Genomic DNA, 20,967 nt, shown 5'->3' on the forward strand with positions numbered 1-20,967 from the left:
TACCTGGTTGCAAGCAAACACCAATGGATTTTATAATTAATCCTGACGACCCGTTCCTGACGACCTGTTCAACGAACCTGTCCACTTTCGGCCGCTCTTCACCACATTGTTTTTGGACGAGGTCGATCAGCATGTCGTCTTCGCTGTCAGACGAACTTGAAAAAAGCTCATCGATTGCAGCAACTAGGAGCGCTTCCTTTCTCATTGCCGACATCTCCACTAGCTAACTCCGTCACCTTCGTTGCAACCACAGCTTGCGCAGCTATCGGGCCAGAGCGTCCGCGGTTCTGCAGTCGGCAGTGCGCGCGCGCGTCGGCACGTCCAGCAGTGCTTGCTGGGATTGCACCCCGGCGCACCGCCGATTTTCTCGGTGCGGGACGGGGCGACGGAAAACCGCTCAAACAGGGTGCGCTTCCGGTGATCGACGATTGTCGGTGCGCACCGGTGCGGTTGATCGAGGATGAAAGTGCGCACCAAAGCGCCCCGGTGCGCACCGGTGCGAGTGATCGAGCACGCTATTAATTACACAGTCCGATTCCCCCGGTCCGTGCCAGTTCTGAGTTGGCTGTTTTCTGCCGGCCGAAGCAAGAACCTCAGGCGCGAAGCCCACGGAAAATGCACAGCTGTGGCTTTCCACAGGAAGGTCCCGACGCTGGTCCGGGCTCGGCCGCACCGCGTTTTACGGCGCCGAGCCTCGCCCAGTCCCGGTGCAGTGCCGTTCCTGCTTCTGGACCCCATTCCGACCGGCTCAGCTTCAGAGCCAATCCTTTTCACAAGGTTACGGATCCGTTTTGCCGACTTCCCTTACCTACATTGGTCTATGGACTAGAGGCTGTTTACCTTGGAGACCTGCTGCGGATGTGGGTACGCTCCGGCACGAAAACCACACTCCCTCACTCGGCCGACAGGAGCGCACCGGACAGCGCAAGAGCCGCACTGCTCTACGGAGCCACCGTCCCTATCTCGGGGTGAACCCATTCCAGGGATTCGATCTCCTTACAAAGAAAAGAAAACTGTTCCCGGGGCTCCCATCGGCGTCTCCGAGCTGGTTTGCGTTGCGGCACTGGGTCCCGAAGGACCGATCTCCGTAGCCGGGTTCGGGACTGTTAACCCGATTCCCTTTTGGTTGCAGCGGGGCGTCTCCGATTCACAGACTGAGCTGCACAAACGCGCCCGCTGCTGAAAGGATTTCTCCTTTCCCTAAGGACCGACTGACCCATGTTCAACTGCTGTTCACATGGAACCCTTCTCCACTTCAGTCCTCAAGGTTCTCACTTGAGTATTTGCTACAACCACCAAGATCTGCACCAGCGGCGGCTCCAGGCGCGCACACGCCCGACACCTTCAACGCCCACCGCTGCGGCCCTCCTCCTCGTCGCGGCTTAGCACACCCACATTTCGTGCTTTTCTGCCGGCGACGGCCGGGGATAGGCGCGACGCTCGAGCGCCATCCATTTTCGGGGCTAGTTGCTTCGGCAGGTGAGTTGTTACACACTCCTTAGCGGATTCCGACTTCCATGGCCACCGTCCTGCTGTCTTAAGCAACCAACACCCTTCATTGGTTCTCATGAGCGTCCCGACTCGGGCGCCTTACCCCGGCGTTTGGTTCATCCCACAGCGCCAGTTCTGCTTACCAAAAGTGGCCCACTTGGCACTCTCATCGCAGCGGGAGGCCTCAACCCAGAAGGCCTCCCGTACACCCATTGAAAGTTTCAGAATAGGTTGAGTACGTTTCTACCCCAATGCCTCTAATCATTCGCTTTACCAGGTGTGACTGCTCTCCCATCGAGCGCCAGCTATCCTGAGGGAAACTTCGGAGGGAACCAGCTACTAGATGGTTCGATTAGTCTTTCGCCCCTATACCCAGATCGGACGATCGATTTGCACGTCAGAATCGCTTCGGACCTCCACCAGAGTTTCCTCTCGCCTCGCCCTGCCCGGGCATAGTTCACCATCTTTCGGGTGCCAACGTGTGCGCTCTCGCTCCGCCCCGGCGACGAGTGAGCGCCTGGGACGGGCCGTTGCTGCTCCCTTTTTCGGGCCCCTGTGCGGTCCGGGATCGCAGCGCTGCCCGCAAGGGGCCTTCACGTTTCATTGCGTCATTGGGTTTCGAGAGACCCATTGACTCGCGCACATGTTAGACTCCTTGGTCCGTGTATCAAGACGGGTCGGGTGGGTTACCGACCTACTCGCCGCAAACCACATAGCGCCTCCGTGGGAGAATCGCCCCGCTCGCAGCGGCTTCTCGCCGTCCAACCCGCCGCCACGGGACCAACCCGGACGACAGGAGATGACAAGCTTGCCCAGCGGGTTCTCCGCTCCGTTTCCGGAGGGCGTCATCGTTCGGGCCTCCCGACAGCCGGGAGAAGCCCATGGGGCCTGGACGGGGTGACGAACTTCTCGTGCACGGCGACGTATAACTCCCGCGAGCCGTCCCCGAAGGGACGGGCAGGTCACCTCCATAGCCGGACTGAAAGTCGTACTTTTCCCATTGACCCGCGTCCGTCGCGGCGTTCTACCGGCGGTGGGAAATGCGCACCCTGGAGACCGCGTCTGCGTGCCAGCAGCCGGAACAGCCCCCCGAAGGGGGCCGTTTACCCGACGCCACCGGCTCCGCAGTCTTCCGGAGACTGAATCCCACCGCTTTCGAGCTTCGAGGGCCCACCCGTTTTACTCTAAGCGGTCTCACGTACTCTTGAGCTCTCTCTTCAAAGTTCTTTTCAACATTCCCTCACGGTACTTGTGAACTATCGGTCTCTCGGTCGTATTTAGCCTTAGATGGAGTTTACCACCCACTTAGGGCTGCACTCTCAAGCAACCCGACTCACGGGAGGCTTCATCCCGGGCGCGCAACGGCGGAGACGGGCCTGGCACCCACTCTGGGACAAGCCCCTGTCAAGAGGACTTGCACCGTCGCAAACACCCGAGAACGTCGCCTCCCATACACCACATTTCCCGACCGCCTGCAAGGACGGGGGATTCGGTGCTGGGCTCGGTCCCGTTTCGCTCGCAGATACTCGGGGAATCCCTGTTGGTTTCTTTTGCTCCGCTTAGTGATATGCTTAAATTCAGCGGGTTGTCTCGCCTGATCTGAGGTCGACAACGGATACATCGCTTTCGCCCATTCCAGCACGACCGAGTACGACGCCCTGCCACGTCCTTACGGACGAGGCTGGCAGGCGGCACAACGCCTGCGCGCGTGCGTCATACGAGCGGTATGCCGAAAAGGACTCGACACGTTCGAAAACCCAGCGCCAACCGAGTACGACGCCCTACCACGTCCTTCGCCCAACACGGAGCTACTTATAGACGAGGCTGGCAGGCGGTCAACCGCCTGCGCGCGTGCGGCGCACGAGCAGTTGCGTGGTAAGCGACCGTGTCTGAAGCCCAAACACCACCGAGGCAAAGATCGCCTTAGCAGCGCGCCGCTTCAGCGGGCACCGCAGGGGCGACTAAAACCTGGCGGGAGGCATCGTCTCGTGTAGCGTCGCCCCTGCCCCAACTGGAGTGGCCCAGTCTTTAGGGGACAGAGACTGCGAAGCACTTGGACCGACGGCGGACTACGACGGAACGCTTCAGCTCCGCCAACGGGGCACCCACGCTCTCGAAGGAGACATTTTCCGTTTCGCGGCAATTCTCCGCCGTGCCGTGACTCTTCTCGCTCGCAGACGGCGCTGTCGCGTCGAACCGCTTTCGGGGGCCACCCTTCTCCTCCGCGCTCCTCGCAAGAATCTGCCGATTCCCATTCCTACGACGAAGCCCGGAAGGGCGCCCACACAGCTGCGGTAACGTGAACGAGCGACCAGCTCTGGAGCTCGACCTACTCCGAAGGGAAACAACGCAAATTGCGATCGCGCTGGCTTTGCGCACGGCGCGGGAATCGGCCGGCGTTTCATTCCCACGTTTTCCGTGGACGAAAGCGCGCGATTCCGACTCTCTCGCAAACGTGCGCGCTACATGGCAACAGACGTTCGCGCCTCGTGCTTGGACCGCTCTTTCCCTGCAGGTATCCGACTCCATCCTGCGGCGGTCTTGCTAGAGGCGCGCACTCGTCACGCTGCAGTAGTAATGCCTCGTTTCCGTCTTTTCGAAGAATTGGCACAACGGTTTGCCACCGTCTCCCTCTCGTGAGGCCGCTGGCGCGTGGCTTTAGCGCTCAACGTACTGTCCATGATGCCGACGCGGTCAAAACGAGTCGACGGACGCACGTTCCCTGTGCGCCGAAGGCTCTCTTGATATGTGATCCGACCCTCAGACAGACGAAGCCAAGGGAAGACCCAAGGCCGCAATGTGCGTTCAAAGAATCAGTGCTCAGTGTGTCCTGCAATTCACACCAAGTCTCGCAGCTGGCTGCGTTCTTCATCGACTCGAGAACCGAGTGATCCACCGCTCAGAGTAGTGAAAAATAGTTTGTTCAATTCAGTACAGTACAACCGGTGTTTTAGGCACGTGGCGTCTTCCTGTGTGTGTTTTCGAAGAGCGCCTTTCGGCGTGCGCTCCTTCCCTTCTCGCTCTTTCTGCGGCCGCGTCTCAGCAGCTGAAAGCCTAATGGCACTCCACTCCTGCTACTCGCGCGTGTGTTTTGCGCCCACGCCTTCCTCGCTTGCCCTCGAGGTAACCTACGCCGTTTGCGCGCACTCGAAGCCGGTTTTACCTGCCAACCATCCACCGGACCCGTGTGTCTCGTGTGCACGTTCACATCGCTCCACGAGAAATTGCAAAAAGCGACAGAGCCATGTGTGGGGCTAAGCCACTGTGGAGACTTTAACGGCTACACGGCCACGGGCAGGGTTTCACCCCCATCGACGTGCTTCGCTTAAGTCAGCAGTAGGTTCCTTGAAGGGCCTCAAAGACACACACACTTTCGCATCGGCAGATCGCCGCACGATAACCGCTGCTGATCCAACAGCCGACTTGAGACGAAAGACAAGAGCCCGGCGCGCGTACTCGCGCAGCTCTCCAAAACCACTCGGCCAGTGCCAAGGACGGCCCCTGCGCCGGAGCCACAACAAGTCTACTTGAGGCGGAAGACGAAGCCAGCAAGGGCCTGGCCGCAAGTGTGTTCAAATCGGGGACTACAGTCCCTCGTCTGTCCGTACTTCCTCTTTCGACGTGCGGCGCCTTCCCAAAGCGCACAAGTCCGCTAACCGCAGAACGCTTCCGACGTAGCAAAGCCGCGTTTCCTTCGGTACTTCGCAGCAACGCCGCCTTTCCCTCGGCGGCGGGCGAATAGCCTGCAGACGTCGTCGCATTAAACCGCGATCTCGACACCTCGCGCGTCACGAGCAGGAGCCGACCGGCAGCCTCCGGCCCTTTCGGACTCGGTGGCATTTGCCGCGGAGGACGGGAGAGCGCTTTAGGCCACGGTTCCTTCCGTACTTGGCAGCCGCACCCTCATACCGACAGTTCCATGACCGACCGAGCGCCACACCGTTCCTTTAGTACTTGGGCGGCAACAAAGTCGGGTCGTTACTCCATGCTCGCCGCAGGAAGCGACCGGCAACCGCCAGCCTTTTCAGACTCGGCAGCGTTTCCCGCGGAGGACGGGAGAGCGCTCGCGCCACGGTTCCGTGTGTACTAAGCGGCAGCGGCATTAGCTCTCGACCGTCAGTTCCTTGACCGACCGCACGCTTCGCCGTTCCCCTCGTACTGGGCAAAGCAGCAGGTCGGGTCGTCTTACTCCTATTCCGCGCAAGAGCGCCGAAGCGGACAGAAAGCCCACCCAGTGTGCGTTACGCCGTTTCTACCCGCGGGCGCGGCCAAGCCAACCGTCCAAGGTTGCAGCCGGCGTCCACTGGGCGCAACAAATTTGGCACGGGGCGACCCTCAAAATTCAGGCAATCCCTGGCATGTTCGGGTATAGCCGTCCCTGCGTCCAAGCGGGGCCAGCGGCGGAAAGCGTCGGGCGCAGCGAGCTGCTGCACCCACACGGGGTAGAAACAATGGCGCTGGTCACCCTTCACAATCCGGTAATGATCCTTCCGCAGGTTCACCTACGGAAACCTTGTTAGGTCTTTTACTTCCTCTAAACGATCAAGTTTGGTCATCTTTCCAACAGACCGGCGCAACCGAAAGGCCGCGCCGGACATCGGTCCGAAGACCTCACTAAGTCATTCAATCGGTAGTAGCGACGGGCGGTGTGTACAAAGGGCAGGGACGTAATCAACGCGAGCTTATGACTCGCGCTTACTGGGAATTCCTCGTTCAAGGGGAACAATTGCAAGCCCCTATCCCTATCACGAAAGAAGTTCCACGGGTTACCCAGTATTTTCAGACAGGGATAAAGACACGCTGCTTCCTTCAGTGTAGCGCGCGTGCGGCCCCGGACATGTAAGGGCATCACAGACCTGTTATTGCTCTGTTTCGTGCGGCTAGGAGCCGCTTGTCCCTCTAAGAAGGTTGTAAGGTGCTGGGAACCCCGCACCTATTTAATAGGCTAGAGTCTTGTTCGTTATCGGAATTAACCAGACAAATCGCTCCACCAACTAATAACGGCCATGCACCACCATCCACCGAATCAAGAAAGAGCTCTCAATCTGTCAATCCTCCCAGTGTCCGGGCCGGGTAAGTTTTCCCGTGTTGAGTCAAATTAAGCCGCAGGCTTCACTCCTGGTGGTGCCCTTCCATCAATTCCTTTAAGTTTCAGCTTTGCAACCATACTTCCCCCGGAACCCAAACACTTTCGTTTCCCGGAAGCTGCCCGCCGAGTCATTTGAGTAACTCAGGCGGATCGCTGGTTGGCATCGTTTATGTTCAGAACTAGGGCGGTATCTGATCGCCTTCGAACCTCTGACTTTCGTTCTTGATAAAAGAAAACATTCTTGGCAAATGATTTCGCAGTAGTTCGTCACAATGAAGTGCACCAAGAAAGGACCGGCATGATGTTCAGTCCGAGCCGTCGCATCGGGTAGATGCATTACTCGTCTGGAACTGAGATCCAACTACGAGCTTTTTAACCGCAGCAGCTTTAGTATACGCTATTGGAGCTGGAATTACCGCGGCTGCTGGCACCAGACTTGCCCTGCAATTGATCCTCGTTAAAGGATTTAGAGTTTACTTGTTTCATTTACGGGGCCTCAAAAGCGTCCCATAGTGTTATTTTTCGTCACTACCTCCAGGTGCCGGGAGTGGTAATTTGGGCGCCTGCTGCCTTCCTTGGATGTGGTAGCCGTTTCTCAGGCTCCCTCTCCGGAATCGAACCCTGATTCTCCGTTACCCGTAACAACCATGGTAAGCAAGTAACCTACCATCGAAAGTTGATAAGGCAGACACTTGAAAGAAACGTCGCCGGCTCGTGGCCATGCGATCAGCACAACGTTACCCAGAGTCACCACACAATACGGGCCGAAACCCGATCGATCTTGGTCTAATAAAAGCACCCGTCGTCCAAAGGGCTTCAGGCTCGCTGCATGTATTAGCTCTAGAATTGCCACAGTTATCCAAGTAGGAAGAAACGATCTAAGGAACCATAACTGATTTAATGAGCCATTCGCGGTTTCGCCTTATTTCGGCATGTACTTAGACATGCATGGCTTAATCTTTGAGACAAGCATATGATTACTGGCAGGATCAACCAGGTAATCGTTCAACTGCGCGTCCAGCCTTTCAAGCAGGCCGGACGCCGTTTTTGCGATGGCGAGGCCACCTTCAGGCGCCCCAACACGCTTCGTTCTCGCAAAGGGTAGCACTTTGCACAGTCCGAGACGACGGCGTTCGAGCTCGCTACGGCGCCCTCCCCGCAGGGCCGGGTATCGCCACGTGGCAAGAAGCACGCAACATTCTCGATAGACCGGTTGTGTCGACTCGATCGTGGCTTGTGGTTTCTCTCGAGCCCGCAGCACTGGTGGACCGACCGACACTTCCAACGTAGCCGAGACGACAAAGCCGCTAGGCGACGGGTCACGCCCACGCCTTCGGCGCTTTCGTATTGACTCGTCCGAAGACGATGCGGAACACACTTCAATATCGTGGAAAAAGCGTCGTCCGACAACCAGCCCCTAACGCATCAAGCGGATGAGGCTGCAGACGTCAGCTGTGGGATCCATGGGAGCGATACCGGGGACACGCTTGACGGGCACGAAGCCCGCCGCATATCAAACACCCAGGTCGCTTTGGGGGCGACTGCTCCCTGGGGCCCCCATATAATAGCAGCGATAAGTACCCAGACCTCCGTGGGGTCGTACTCGTGCCACTTTCGACGAGCGTTTGGCGAAAATCGTGCCGCCTCGTAACGCCGCGAGCAAGATTGAAAGCTTACGTCGGCAGCACAATGCCGAAGTCGTGAAAGCGCAGCGCGTCCACCGAATGCGCGAACGGCAATTTCTCACCAATGGCCAGTACGGTTTCCTGAACAATCGCCTTTCTGTCGCCTTACGGGGGGGGCCCCGGCCGATCGATTCGAGGCACCCTAGAGTGGTCCCTTTGCCATTTCCGAGCACGAGTGCGAACAGTGCAGGCGGCGTGCTCGACGCCCCGGCTGACGTCGTTTCGGACTTTGTCTCTTCGCGTGCTCGCGGCAACGTCGCGTCCAACGACGACGTCTGCGCGGTTCTTTCCCGGTTCCCGGCGCGCTATAGTGCAGCCCTCTGCAGGGTGACACCGGCTCCGTCGTGTCCGTGCGGCGGCTTGTACGCAAAAGTTAGGTCAAAGGCGTCGCGCTCCCACCGCCCCGGCACACGTGGTTTCGGACTTTGTCTCTTCCAGCGCTCGCAACCACGTCGGGGCCGACGCCGACGTCTGCGTGGTGTTTCAACGAATGCCGGCGCGACACAATGCAGCTGCGTGCGGGATGTCAGCGATTCCGTCGTGGCCGTGCGGCGGCTTGTACGCAAAAGTTGCGTCAAAGCGTCGCGCTCGCACCGCCCCGGCACACGTGGCACACGCTCGCAGCGATGTCGAGGCGATCGCTGACGTCTGCACGGTTTCCGGTGTGCTACAATGCAGCAGTCTGCCACACGACACTGCTTGGTTGCCGAGGCCAGCACAGCAATTTACTGAAGCGAGCGCATTGCGCCCAGGCGGCAGCGGACTTTGTGCTTTAGGGAGTGCTCTTGCTGTAAAATTTGAACGGCTGCAGCTGCGCGAAGCAAGTGTACTTATTTTCTCTCTCTCTCTCTGCCTTTGAGGCGACTGTAATTTTACTTTAAATTCAACTGGAGGCGGGAGCAACCTGATGAGAGTAGGTGGACTTCGGCACATGTTGTAAAGTAGGTGGACTTCGGCACATGTTGTAATTTAGAAATTGCTTTCAAGCTTTGAGGACATACACCTTCGCGCCATCTGCTTTCCCCGTCTCTTTGGCACTTTATAGTGTGTGCTGCATGCTCTGCATTCCAAAGAAACACGCCTGTGTCTCTCCCTCTTTCATGTTCTTCTTTTTGTAGCTGCTCCTGTAGAAGATGCTATGCTATTTAGTCGCTGTAACATAGAGTGCTTGCACAAGCCAACAACCTTTGCGTGTTTTTTTTTCTCTCTTCCCAAGACGTTTCTGCCATTATCCCCTTCAGCTACGAATTACCATTGACTGTCGATAAATGTTTTAAATTTGCATAATTGTATGCCAAGGTGCTGGATACTCTATAGAAAGCAAGTTAAGGGGGGATGAGAATGACTCTCTGAATTCTATACAGACCCATCATAATTACGTAGTAATTAAATATTCATTTATTGTACAGCCAGTCATGCTACGTTTCTTCATTGAAAATATTGAATCAGCCGCTCGAATGACATGCACAGGTTAATTATTGGGTACAAGCATTGCAATAAGGGGTAAAAAATATATTTCTAAATTACTACCGAAACGCCCCACTTCAAACGTCCCTTCAAACAAGGTAGTGCCTTCACCAAAGCGGACATATGAAGCGACACATTTCACTCAGAAGTGAAATGGCTGTACTTGAAGAATGCAGAATGTTCAATTTACTAAAAGCTTAATGTTCCTTGTCTATTCCTTGCAATCACTGCACACTAATGACAAAAATAAAGTTGCGTCCACAAACGTGTACGCCGTGACTGAAGGGGCTATTCTCATGCTCTCGTTCTTAGTATGCAATGGAGTGTGAGCTCGCGCCATCTACCTTTCTTTCTGTATGGCAAAGTCAGCAGGTTTTCCTAGTCCCGTACACACATGGCGCCACTGCGTTTTCGCGCCAGTTTCGAACGACCTCGCTGTACTCGTGTTTCTCATTTAAATGTTTCAAAGTGGTTTGCGAAAGGGGGTGGTTCTTGTAGAAGGCGGAGCTTTCCAGCTGCGTTTAAGCTATGCTAGCATGTGTGCGTGTATATATATATATATATATATCTATATATATATGTACACACACACACACATATATACATGCATATATACATACACACACACACACACACGGTAATGGTAAAGATGTTGAGGTAGCACTTTTTTTTTACAATGCCTGTGTTTCAGATGGCGATCTTTCTCCCCTCTATGTTTCCGGTTGGAAGGAGTGTGCAGCGTTTTCTATATTTATTTTTTCATTCACTTCTATGTTGCTCGTCTTCGTACATGGGGCATGCTAGCTAATTCTACCGGTCGATTCGACACGTTGCGATCCACGCCGGCCGCGTATTTGGAACATCCAGAAGGGACAACGCATGGCAACCGCAGCGCCACGCTATTGGCTGCCGGCTGCGGGGACGCACCGTGGCGTCATGCCTAACAACGTACTCTCAGCACCAGCGGTTTCGCGTAGCTTGTTGTGGGTCGTGGCCAACGCCGTGGCCAACGTTTTGTCGTGGCTGGCACGCAGACGCGGCTACGTGAAACTGGCGTAACTGTGTGCTGGCGCCACGGAGGAAGGAAACTAAGGAGAGGCCCTACCCCCTCCGCGCGCTAGGAGAAAAGTGTGGCGGAAATGACGTAGTAGGTTCTCATTTTTTTGCTGCTTTTTTATTTTTTCTGTTGTATGGCCACGCCTTTTGGGCCACAATGGCGGCGCTGTTATGGTTTTGAGCGCTCACACGTGTTGCTCTGGTAGGTTTCGGGCCGCGGCAAAGGCGCTGAGTGGGCGGGTTTACGTTAGTTACCGTGTCTTGTTGCGCTGTGTTACCTGCACCGTGCTCTGCCAGATGTTGCGCGAGCGCGCGCGACACCACGCGCAGCGCGGCGTGGTTTCGAGAAAGATGTAAACAAGAGAGGAGGGTGGCCCAAAAGGCGGAGCATCTCCATGAGCAACGCCAAATTCCGGCTTCACTTTTGCTTCACAAAGAGTGACGTCAGGGCCTCTCCTTAGTTTCCTTCCTCCGTGGCTGGCGCGGTCGCGAGCCGAGGGTGACTCGACTTTCCGTCCCATCCATCGCAGCGCCCTCTCCGCCCTCCCAATTGATAGGAATCGGGATCTACGCCGGTGCGACAGTTTGCGCTGCGAGGATCACTGGGCGAAACCCATGTCGACAAGATCGGAACCTGTGAGATGGAGTCGTATTCCACCACTACTACTAATGATACGCAGCGCGATGCCCTCAAGAGGAAACAAAACGCCCTTGCGATTACGGTGCTGCTCACATCCTGTTAATGCAATTCGGCATACATCGACACGGCGTGAAAGCACTGAATAGTGTTTTAACGTATGTGCGCTGGCACAATACGTTATAAACAGTCCCGAAAGAGCCTATATTGTGTTGGATGTTGAAGTTCACTCTAGATATCAATAAATGTTGCAGGTATGTGCCAATTTCTTCACCTAATTGCAGAGAACTCTCTCGGGCCGTTATTGCATTTTTATGGCTTCCTCCATGTCCCAATATGCTGAATTTCAAGTACATTGAAGTTATTGCAGATGCGAAATGCCACTTTTATGATGTATTTGGTTTTCCTGTTAGATATAGTTTAAAAAGTTCTGTTCAAAAGGAAATTCCCATCTTCTTACCACTGGGATAAAAAAATTTTAAGAGGTGGAAAGCTGTTATAATGGCATTGTGCAAGCTAATACCTTAATTTGAGAACACTGCTTTAAGTGAATTTCTAAAGCACAGCAATTTTGCTTGCGTTTTTCTGTTTTATAAACTAAGATGTACATCTTTGAAAGGCAGCCTGACCCTCTTTAAATTCGAAATATTGGACTCAGACTGGGAACACTGCTTTCCAATAGACTTGCTGAAACTGCTTTATCAGAACACCCTAGTACACAATGCAGATCCATTAAGAAGTGACAAGACAGTTTGACAATTTTAATCATTGAAAGACTTAGCGAAACCTTTTTTGGGTTGTTTTTTCTTGCTTTCAGACGCTGGACATTGCCTTTTAAGGCATGTTTTCAGTGTTTCTTTTTTTATGGGGAGGGCGTGTTAATATCTTTCACACCATGTCATTTATGTGGTGCCATAATGTGTTCTTGGATGGAGTCTTGCCCTTTCATTCAGTACAATATAATGTTGTTTTTTGTGTCATAGGCCGTTTTACATTTGAGTATGAGTGTAGCATTTTGCTAAGTTTTGCCGCTGTCACCCAAGCTTGCAAGTTTGTTACCCACTGCTGATGACGTGTGACACATGTGACTTTTGTTCAATAAAAGGAAGTCTGTCACTTATCCTGTGCACGGGTTGTCTTCTTGAATTACAATTTGTTGCCTATATTAGTTCTTTTGTTGCATCTCAGATTAGGAATGGCTATCATAGTTGACATCATTTAACCATATTGCACACAATGTACTTGCAATATACACCCACCATAAATATAAATAGAAGTTAATAATTCAAGAATAGTGTCTTTGCATGGTGGGACAGCCATGAATTGTAGCTACAAGGTACCAGCGCTGAAAGTAGCACTGTTTGTGCAAGATATAGTTCAACTCTTCTACTTTCAAACATCATTGTTTTTGTCTGCATTTGTATAGCTCCATTTCCTGTGAACAACACACATCTGGTGGAAGAGTGGCTTGCACCTGCAGTTGGGTCCAATGAATAGCCAAATTTCTGCACGTTTTCATGTTATTAGCATATTAGTAGAGGCGGTCGTTCTTATTGTAGCCTGTTTGCCCAGTGTAGAAGCCACTGCGGGTGTCAGGATGTTGTACACATCTTCGGCTTTGCAGGGGACACAGCATCTGGCACATAGTTTGTCACAGGCCATGTCTTTGGGGCAAGTTGGGTTTACTCACTTGCAAAGCGAGAACCAAGCTTGTTGGATAAGAATTAAACCGCCTGTACACTCAGTGGCCTTCTTCATCTTGTGTAACATATATGGTTATAGCTACCCTTGCTTTATGCACTTCTTGTCCGGCAGCAGTCCTGCTTTTGAAACACTTGGGATAGCTTTCAGCAAGCTGGACAGGAATAGCACTGAAAAACCAGCAGATGTTAATTGTCGCACTTGTCATGCGAAGCTTCATACAGTATGATGAGGGCGGAAATTAATGAGGGTGTTCCTCAAGGCCTTGTAGCACATGTTATGAGTTTGGAGCAACGTGATGTATAGCACTTTTCTGATCGCATACTATAGGTTCAGCAGGTGTGGCTATGGTTTAAGTGCAGTGCAAGGTCAAGAAATCAGATATCTATGTGCAGCACCCTGGTAAAGGAGACGCTGGGAAAACTAATGGGAAGCCTGTTGAACATCTAATTGACCAAGTTGCTGGCTTGATCAGGCAAAGTGTGATAAAGAGAAGGAAGTCATCAACACATCAGAATGTTTTTGCATATAGACACTGCTAAGGTTCCCAGGCACGCCAACACGTCTTAGTGCGCAGGCTATGCATGACCAACTACATATGCCTTCTGTTTTGCTCATTGGAACTGGATGAAGATGGAGTGGACAGAAATAAACGGCAGCTCGATTAATCTGGTTTCACTGGCAGCAACACTGATTTGTAAGTCGGCATCGCCATACTCTGCAACGCCTTCTTGGGTGACATCAACAAGGACCAGCTTGAGGCAAAGGGTAATAGACATCTTTACAAGCTAAAAATGCACGCATGCATGGAGAGCACTTTGTGTCCAAAAAGTAGGCACTTCGACAGGGGCACTGGAAAAGGAACATATTATTGACAGTGGGCAAAGACAAACTTCTCTGCTACTATACACCCAGCATTGTTGCCATGTAACGACATCTGAAACAATCCCTCTCAAAGAGGAAATCATCTTTGTGTATTCATAAAGAGGGCAGCAGGCAAAGCCCCTTCAGCAATGATGCCAGCTTCAAAAGGCCCACTTGCACATCCTGAATGCTTCCTTCTTAGACTATGCTGGGTGCAAGCATTCTACTGTCCACAAGTTGTCATTGAGAGCACTGTTCGTTTGGTTGCAATACAGTTCTGATGTGATTGCAACAAATTTCCCTTCCTAGTTGGTCTGGAGGCGCACGGTGCTCATGAAGCAACACCATGAGATAAGCAAGGTGACTGGATGCCTCCAAGCCCTTGTTTGTTTATCACACTGTTTTGTTAGTAACAACCATGAGATCTGAGACCAACAAGCTCACGTTCGGCACTCTAATGGTTACTGTGGATTATCCATAATAAAAAGCACTAAACAGAAAACTCAACGGAAAGGATAAGGCACCATTTAACACTTAGTATTGCTGCAGCCCACCCCCTTTTATTTTGTCTGGTCATGCTACATTTTTTTCTATAGATAGGCATGAACTTATCCTGTGCGCAGCTTACTGCAGAGAGCATAGGTGATGTTCGCAATCGGTGTACGATTTTTATATACACTATCTGCTGGCTCAAAGAGGCTCGAAACACTGCAATGGAAGCTTCTAGTAGAAAAGGTACCTGGAAGAACAAAAACTGTGCTACAACAACCTTGGCAACATCTTGTCCCCTTAATAAAAATTGTGCTTTCGTATGAACTTCAGCCCTCCAGTTTAGAGTAAGTACCAGTGCACTTATGAACAACGAATCAATTCTCAAAGAGCATGTGCAGTCCAGCCAGAAGCATAGGCATGAATCCGCATTGTGCTGCTGCATTGAAGGTGAATTATGCATTACAAAATGGAAAATGTGCCTTAGTAAGCTTCCCGGCAATATGAATTTGTAATGTACAAAGAATTGTCAATAAAGCTTACCAAGGGCACAGATGCACTTGAAAATTATATCCCAATTGAAAATAATGAGTAAACCAATGTGCCCTTTCCACTCTTAATATGTTTTACTGCACGATGCTGCACCCCTGTATTGCGGTGTAGCAAGCTACGAAAGAAACGTTGCATAACTGAGCTTTTTAGAATTACCTTTTTCGCAATACACCTATGTACTGCGGTGAAGCATACTAAAAGTGGAAAGGGGCCACTGTCACTGGACATAAAAAGAGTTCTTTAACTATACACTCGCGAACCGCCACCTCTTAGGTCGCCTGAGTGGACATACTGTGCTGGGTGATAGCGGTCCCCTCCCACTTTTAGTATCCTTCAGCGCGTAACTAAAATGTACTGCGGCGAAGAAGCAGTACATTTGTATTGGGTGAATAAACAAATGGTTTTTACAACAGTACAGAAATAAACGCGCACCATGCATCAGTCTACCACATGGAAGAGGGTAGCAACAAAAGGTAGGTGATTCACACAGGTTGTGTAGCCCGCTTATCAGTCGTAAAGGCTATTATGGGAAATTCAAAATTTCAGACACACAGAAATATGTTTATATGTTTACGTTCGTACTCCTTGCGTAATAAGACTACCAGAACTTCCACAATAGGATGTAATTTACTACACACAAATGCAAACACCACAGACATATGCCTTGTTTTCAACTCGGTCGTCATGCAAAGGACATATAGCACGGAAAAACGTGAAGTGTGTTAGCATCGTAAACTTCATACTAGGCAAGGAGCACACCACAATCCCGCGACAGCCGCTAATGAGACCAAAACGGGAGCACATATCTGTGAACGTGCAAATGGAGACCCCTAAGCCACTCTGCTCCTCCACCACTCCCCGCTGCACGGCTGCACCGCACACCTAACACACATTCAGCGCTGAACAGTGCATGGGCGGTCGACGCAGTCGCATTGACATGACTTGTAGCGAGCAGCACATCCCTCGATGTCCGTTAAGCAAAGTCGGACACGGCGACGCCACATCGCGGTTCGTAGAACTTCGCTGCCGAGGCGCTAGGCCAGTTTGACATTTCAATTGTCAAGGAAGCACGGGTCACACAACGCAGATTCTGTACTGCCAGAGCTCACCGAGGCGAAAGTCGCACTGCCGCACCACCACTACTCGCGGCTTTCCGCCAAGTAACACAGAACCCACCACCAACACACAAGCAACGCAAGCATGATCACATAAGCAACGTTGAACAACGCGCGGTCCGCGCGAGCCGGAGAACGATCACGCCGAGAACGAACACGCCACGGCGTCGCTCGGCGCCACCATCATGCCTTCTCAAAAATCACTAAACGATCCTGTCCCTAGGCACCTATGATCAGGTCACGTGAGGGATTTTTGTACGACAATTAGACGCACGCGGCTTGCGTGCGTCTGGAACACGGTGTAGTCTAGTCAGGTCTAGTCAGCAGGAGAGCACCGGGAACGAGAGTTATCGCTTGACGCCGTTGCTAGGAGTGACATCACGGCGTCCCGCAGGCTCGTAAGCCAATAGCGTGGTGCTGCGGTTGCCATGCGTTGTACTTTCTGGATATTCCAAATACGCGTCCCGCGTATGTGAAGTATCAAAATTTTGAGTGGGCCTTGCGGTAAATAAAAAGAAATGAAGGAAATGCGCGTAGTATATTACAATTGCGCACGGGCTTGAAACGAAGCCCTCAAAGAAGGTCACCTTGAGCGGTCGCATTCAGACGGAAGTAAGCATTCCCTTTGCGCGTGTTTTCCGCTCGCCTGTTCCATTTTCTACGAGGTAGCCTTCGTTGGTTTTGCGTTACAAACAAGCTTGCACTCGGGTCTCGTTTCTACGCGACAGCGTTTCGTTAACAGCGAAAGACTGCGGCGTCGCGAGTTCATCCATGAAATAGGGAGCGTTGAGTCTTTAGACAGGCTGAATTTTATAATATTGCCCACGCTCTTGCTGAGGTTACCAATGTCGGCAGGGCGCCCACAAGGCAGTAGTACAATGAAGTGAAGGACATCGCTTCTCGGCCTTTTGGCTAAGATCAATTGAACCGGACTTATATCTCTCTATGTCTAGATTGACTCTCTGTTGACTTTGATCTGCAGTCCTGGTCTTTTTCTTTTTTCCTGTTATATCTATAATCGCTAATTTATAGTTACTTACCCGTCTTATCGCACTGGCACATATGAATAAAAACCAGTTATCAGCTTAATATCTGATACGGGTTCTATATGGTCCCACGATATTAAACCTATTTTTGGAAGTTGGTGGAGTGCTTGAAGCCTGCTTCACCTCCGCCGCAGGTGGGCCCGGTATTGCACTACCTCCGGGATCGGTCCCCGCTCACTCAGGTGAGACTTCATTCAATCAAAATGAAGAGCACAAGCTCGAAGCGAGCACTGACTTGACACGCACCATTCCTATACTATACGCAACAATGCCGGTTCGCGGACCATGAGAGTAATTAAACTGTCGCTCCATCTGTGTGTAGCGTCGCACTTGTTGCGTCGCAAATGGGGCAGCCGCACCAGCAAATCTATAGTTATGGCCTTCGAGAAAAATAAATGAAAGCAAAAGAAAGAACCAGAATTCCTATTTATCCGATGTCTCTGAACGATTGTCTCCTGTAAAGAGTGACTTGGGGGGAGGGGGGTAGGATTAGCCGTGGGGTTCGCGATCAATATGAATCCCACTCAGAGCCAACACTGGATTTTGGAGTTCACTATCGCTTGGATCCGTAAACCACCGCGCCGACGCAAGCTCGCCCTGCCGAAATCCGCTGCCCAAGTGGAAGAAAGATTCCCTATGAGAGAAAAATAGAGTGCCCGATTTCTCGCAACTACTGTGCAGCCTTTGTGTGCACATTTTCGCAGCAGTGGGACCGAGCGCCTCGAAAACAAACTTGTCGTATGCCCAAATGTGGCGAAATATATTCAAGGGTTCAAAGGTGCCTCATCTTTCTAACCTGTGTGTTCCGAAGACCTGTTGCTACCTTTTCATCATCAACATCATCATCATCATCATCCTGGCTACGCCCACTGCAGGGCAAAGACCTCTCCCATGATCCTCCAAGTACCCCGGTCACGTGCTGATTGTCGCCATGTAGTCCCTAACCTAATCTGCCCTCCTAACTTTCTGCCACCCCCTGCTACGCTCCCCTTCTCTTGGAATTCAGTCTGTAACCCTTAATGACCATCGGTTATCTTCCCCCCACATTGCGTACCCTGCGCATGTCCATTTGTTTTATTTTGGTTTAAACTTTGGTGTCATTAAGTAGCGTTTGTTCTCACACCCCCCAATCTGCTCTATTCCGATCCCCCCGTGATGCTACACCCATCATCCTTCTTTTCAGAGCCCATTGCGTCGCCCTCAATTACCCTTCGGTAATCCTTAAAGCTTTTTGTTGGGGCACTCGTGGCATCTTTCTCGTTTAAATAAGTCAAATTTTTTTTCAGTTTTGGGGGGAGAACTCAATGAGCTAGGCGCGATTGTGTCCCCGGCGCCGCTCTCAACAAGATGGCGGCGCCCAGGATTTTTGCCTGCAGGTTCGGCCTAACGCTGAACAGGCCTGCAGAGCAGTGAAGCCGCAATGAAGGGGCAAAAAGTAGTGCAGCGAAGCGCTTGCTCGGGCGAAAAAGGCAAATATTAGCCGAACATACAACCAAATCGCCAAATAGGAATTTCTATTATTGGAAATTCGAGTTCAGTTCGCGCATTGCGTTCGCCTAAGGTAAAGAACATAAATGCGAGGGCCACAGCAGTCAAGTCAAAGCTTAGGATTGCGTACCATTTTTTTTTCTTGCCTTTTACTCCTGGCCTGCGTGGTCCTAGCGCGAATGCACACGAAAGTAATGAAATATTGAAAACACGACATAATGCGGTGCGGCTGTATCATATCTATTTTGTGTGCTTTGTTCTTTGTGGACTACAGCGGTGTGCCTCATGAGAAAGTTTCGGTGCCCTTCTTGGGTGACCAGTGAAGCTATATTTAAAACCACATTGATTTGTACGGTTATTGCTACAAACTGCGTGCGGGTGTTTTTCTTTTTCGCTGCCAACGATGGGTTATCGCAACCCCGATCGGTTCTGCTGCTACGCTAGACGCGTGCTTGCCAACGGTTGGCTCTATACGCGACCCGCGACGCGTGGTCGGCACATTCAAGCAGTCAATCGCAAACCGTTCCAAAGAGAAGGATGTACTCCACTTGCCACCAGGAGGGCTAGTTCGACGATTGTACTTTTTGACCCTCGAGGAAGCGCCGCCATCCCACGTTTTCTATAATACGATAAGATTCAGAGCGACCGCGACCACTTGTCTTTGTCAGTATCTCGGAAACCCTTTCTTTTTTTTTTTTTTTAATCCAGATACTCAGACGCGCCCGTGTTCACGCGCACTCGCTCTCTCCGATAAGCAGGGAAGCTCGGTTGGGGTGGTGTCGGGCCTTGCGCATGCGCTGCTGAGCTCGTCGCTTCGCCGGCCGGTCGACGCTGGCGCGGTACTGGTAATGAACTTCGACGTGCATGGTGAAACGTCACTTTGTATTGCCACTGTAGATTAGCAATGCAATGTGTTTGCGAGCGATTGGATAAATGAGAAAGCGTGCACTGTCTACAGTTCATGCCCCTCTAGAGTAGTGGAAGTGTTGCTCCAAGTGTTAGGTTTGTAATTTGCGCCTACGAACATGAACTAAACAAAGAAAATGGTCTGCAGCCGCCTTCGCTTCACAAAATTCCCGTACGAAGAAATTTGCGTGTGCAAATGACAGAGCAAAAGAGAGAAACCATGTAAAGAAGAATGGCTGCCTTTTTCGTGATCTCGCGCATGAAACCAGACGATAGATTAATTTTAGCCGTTCATTTCGATTTGCCGAATGTAAACCGGAACACTTTCTCCACGCGGTCTTCAGATTTGAATAGCAATCAATCACATCGTTTCTTTTTTTTTCTTTTTTTTCTGTTTGTTCTATCTGGAACCAAAAGAATTCAGAACGCCATTTCAATCTTAGATTCGATTAGATATCGTGACTGGTATGCTGAAAAATCACGCCTTGCGTTACGTCCCCCCTGGAATATCTGGTGTTAACCTTCATGATCACGGCATTAAAAATCGCCAGTTCCCAAACTTTAATCGCGCCGATGATGAACCGATATGCTGGATTCTTATTGTCATGATTTTATAGAAAGCGCTGGTTCTATGGCTAGCTTTGAGGAAAAGAAAAACATCATTCAGGAATGTATACCTCAAAACTTTCGTACTACAATGAGAGTACTGAGAATACTGGAAAAGATGAAATCCAAACATGCTTCAAGGAGCCGACAAATGCAATTGAACCAACGAACTGAACTGAAATTATTTCATCAAGACATGCCCCGAAAAACGTGGCCACTTTCAATGATAATTTCAAATCTGATTTCATTTTTTTTACGACGGATAATAATTATCTTCTCAATGGCGGATGTGAAAATTTCAGAGCATGGCATTTTCGAAATCTCAAGGCCCCATACGCTTTCTCTCTTCTTTAAGTATTTTGGTGGTGGGGTATTGGTGCACATGCAGGAAATTTTCGTGCACGTAATTTATAAACTTGTAGTTGATTTTCTTGAAGAACACAAAGTGCTGACAAACGACCAACCAGGACACCATTAAATTGGTACTACGCACGATTTCGCAGCCGCGGTAAAAAAAAGGGTAACAAACGGACGTTCATTTCGTGATGTGAATTTCACGTCTCTCACAATAAAAAAGAAATAAAAAAAATACTGCATAAAATACGTTTTCCCAAACTGGATGGTTTCGATCAGCTTTTGAACAGCCCTTCCTTAAATTGAGTTGGCGTTGATTGAGCAGGTGCGGGCCTCTGTTGTTTAGGATTTTTGTAAATGGCATCATTACTGGACAGTCCGTTCACTTGAGGATCAAGGAGAATCCCCCCCCCCAAAAAAA

General features: G+C 51.2%; 1 protein-coding gene, 1 non-coding gene and 1 pseudogene across 2 annotated transcripts in view; 2 read left to right on the plus strand and 1 right to left on the minus strand.

Annotated features, from left to right (window-relative positions):
• Window positions 1-883: 883 nt before the first annotated feature.
• Window positions 884-20,967, plus strand: part of LOC140213508 (uncharacterized) — a 91,748-nt gene continuing 71,664 nt past the window's right edge. Inside the window, exon 1 of the mRNA XM_072284764.1 lies at window positions 884-1,721. The gene's annotated coding sequence lies outside the window, so the exon portion shown is untranslated. The remainder of the gene's footprint in view (window positions 1,722-20,967) is intronic.
• On the minus strand, window positions 4,246-4,398 carry LOC126519756 (5.8S ribosomal RNA). The gene has a single exon (XR_007596660.1). It is a non-coding gene; the product is annotated as a 5.8S ribosomal RNA (ribosomal RNA).
• Window positions 17,194-17,369, plus strand: LOC126519760 (U2 spliceosomal RNA; annotated as a pseudogene).

This window comes from Dermacentor andersoni, chromosome 10 (assembly GCF_023375885.2).
Source record: "Dermacentor andersoni chromosome 10, qqDerAnde1_hic_scaffold, whole genome shotgun sequence".
In the NCBI taxonomy this organism is placed as follows: domain Eukaryota; kingdom Metazoa; phylum Arthropoda; class Arachnida; order Ixodida; family Ixodidae; genus Dermacentor; species Dermacentor andersoni.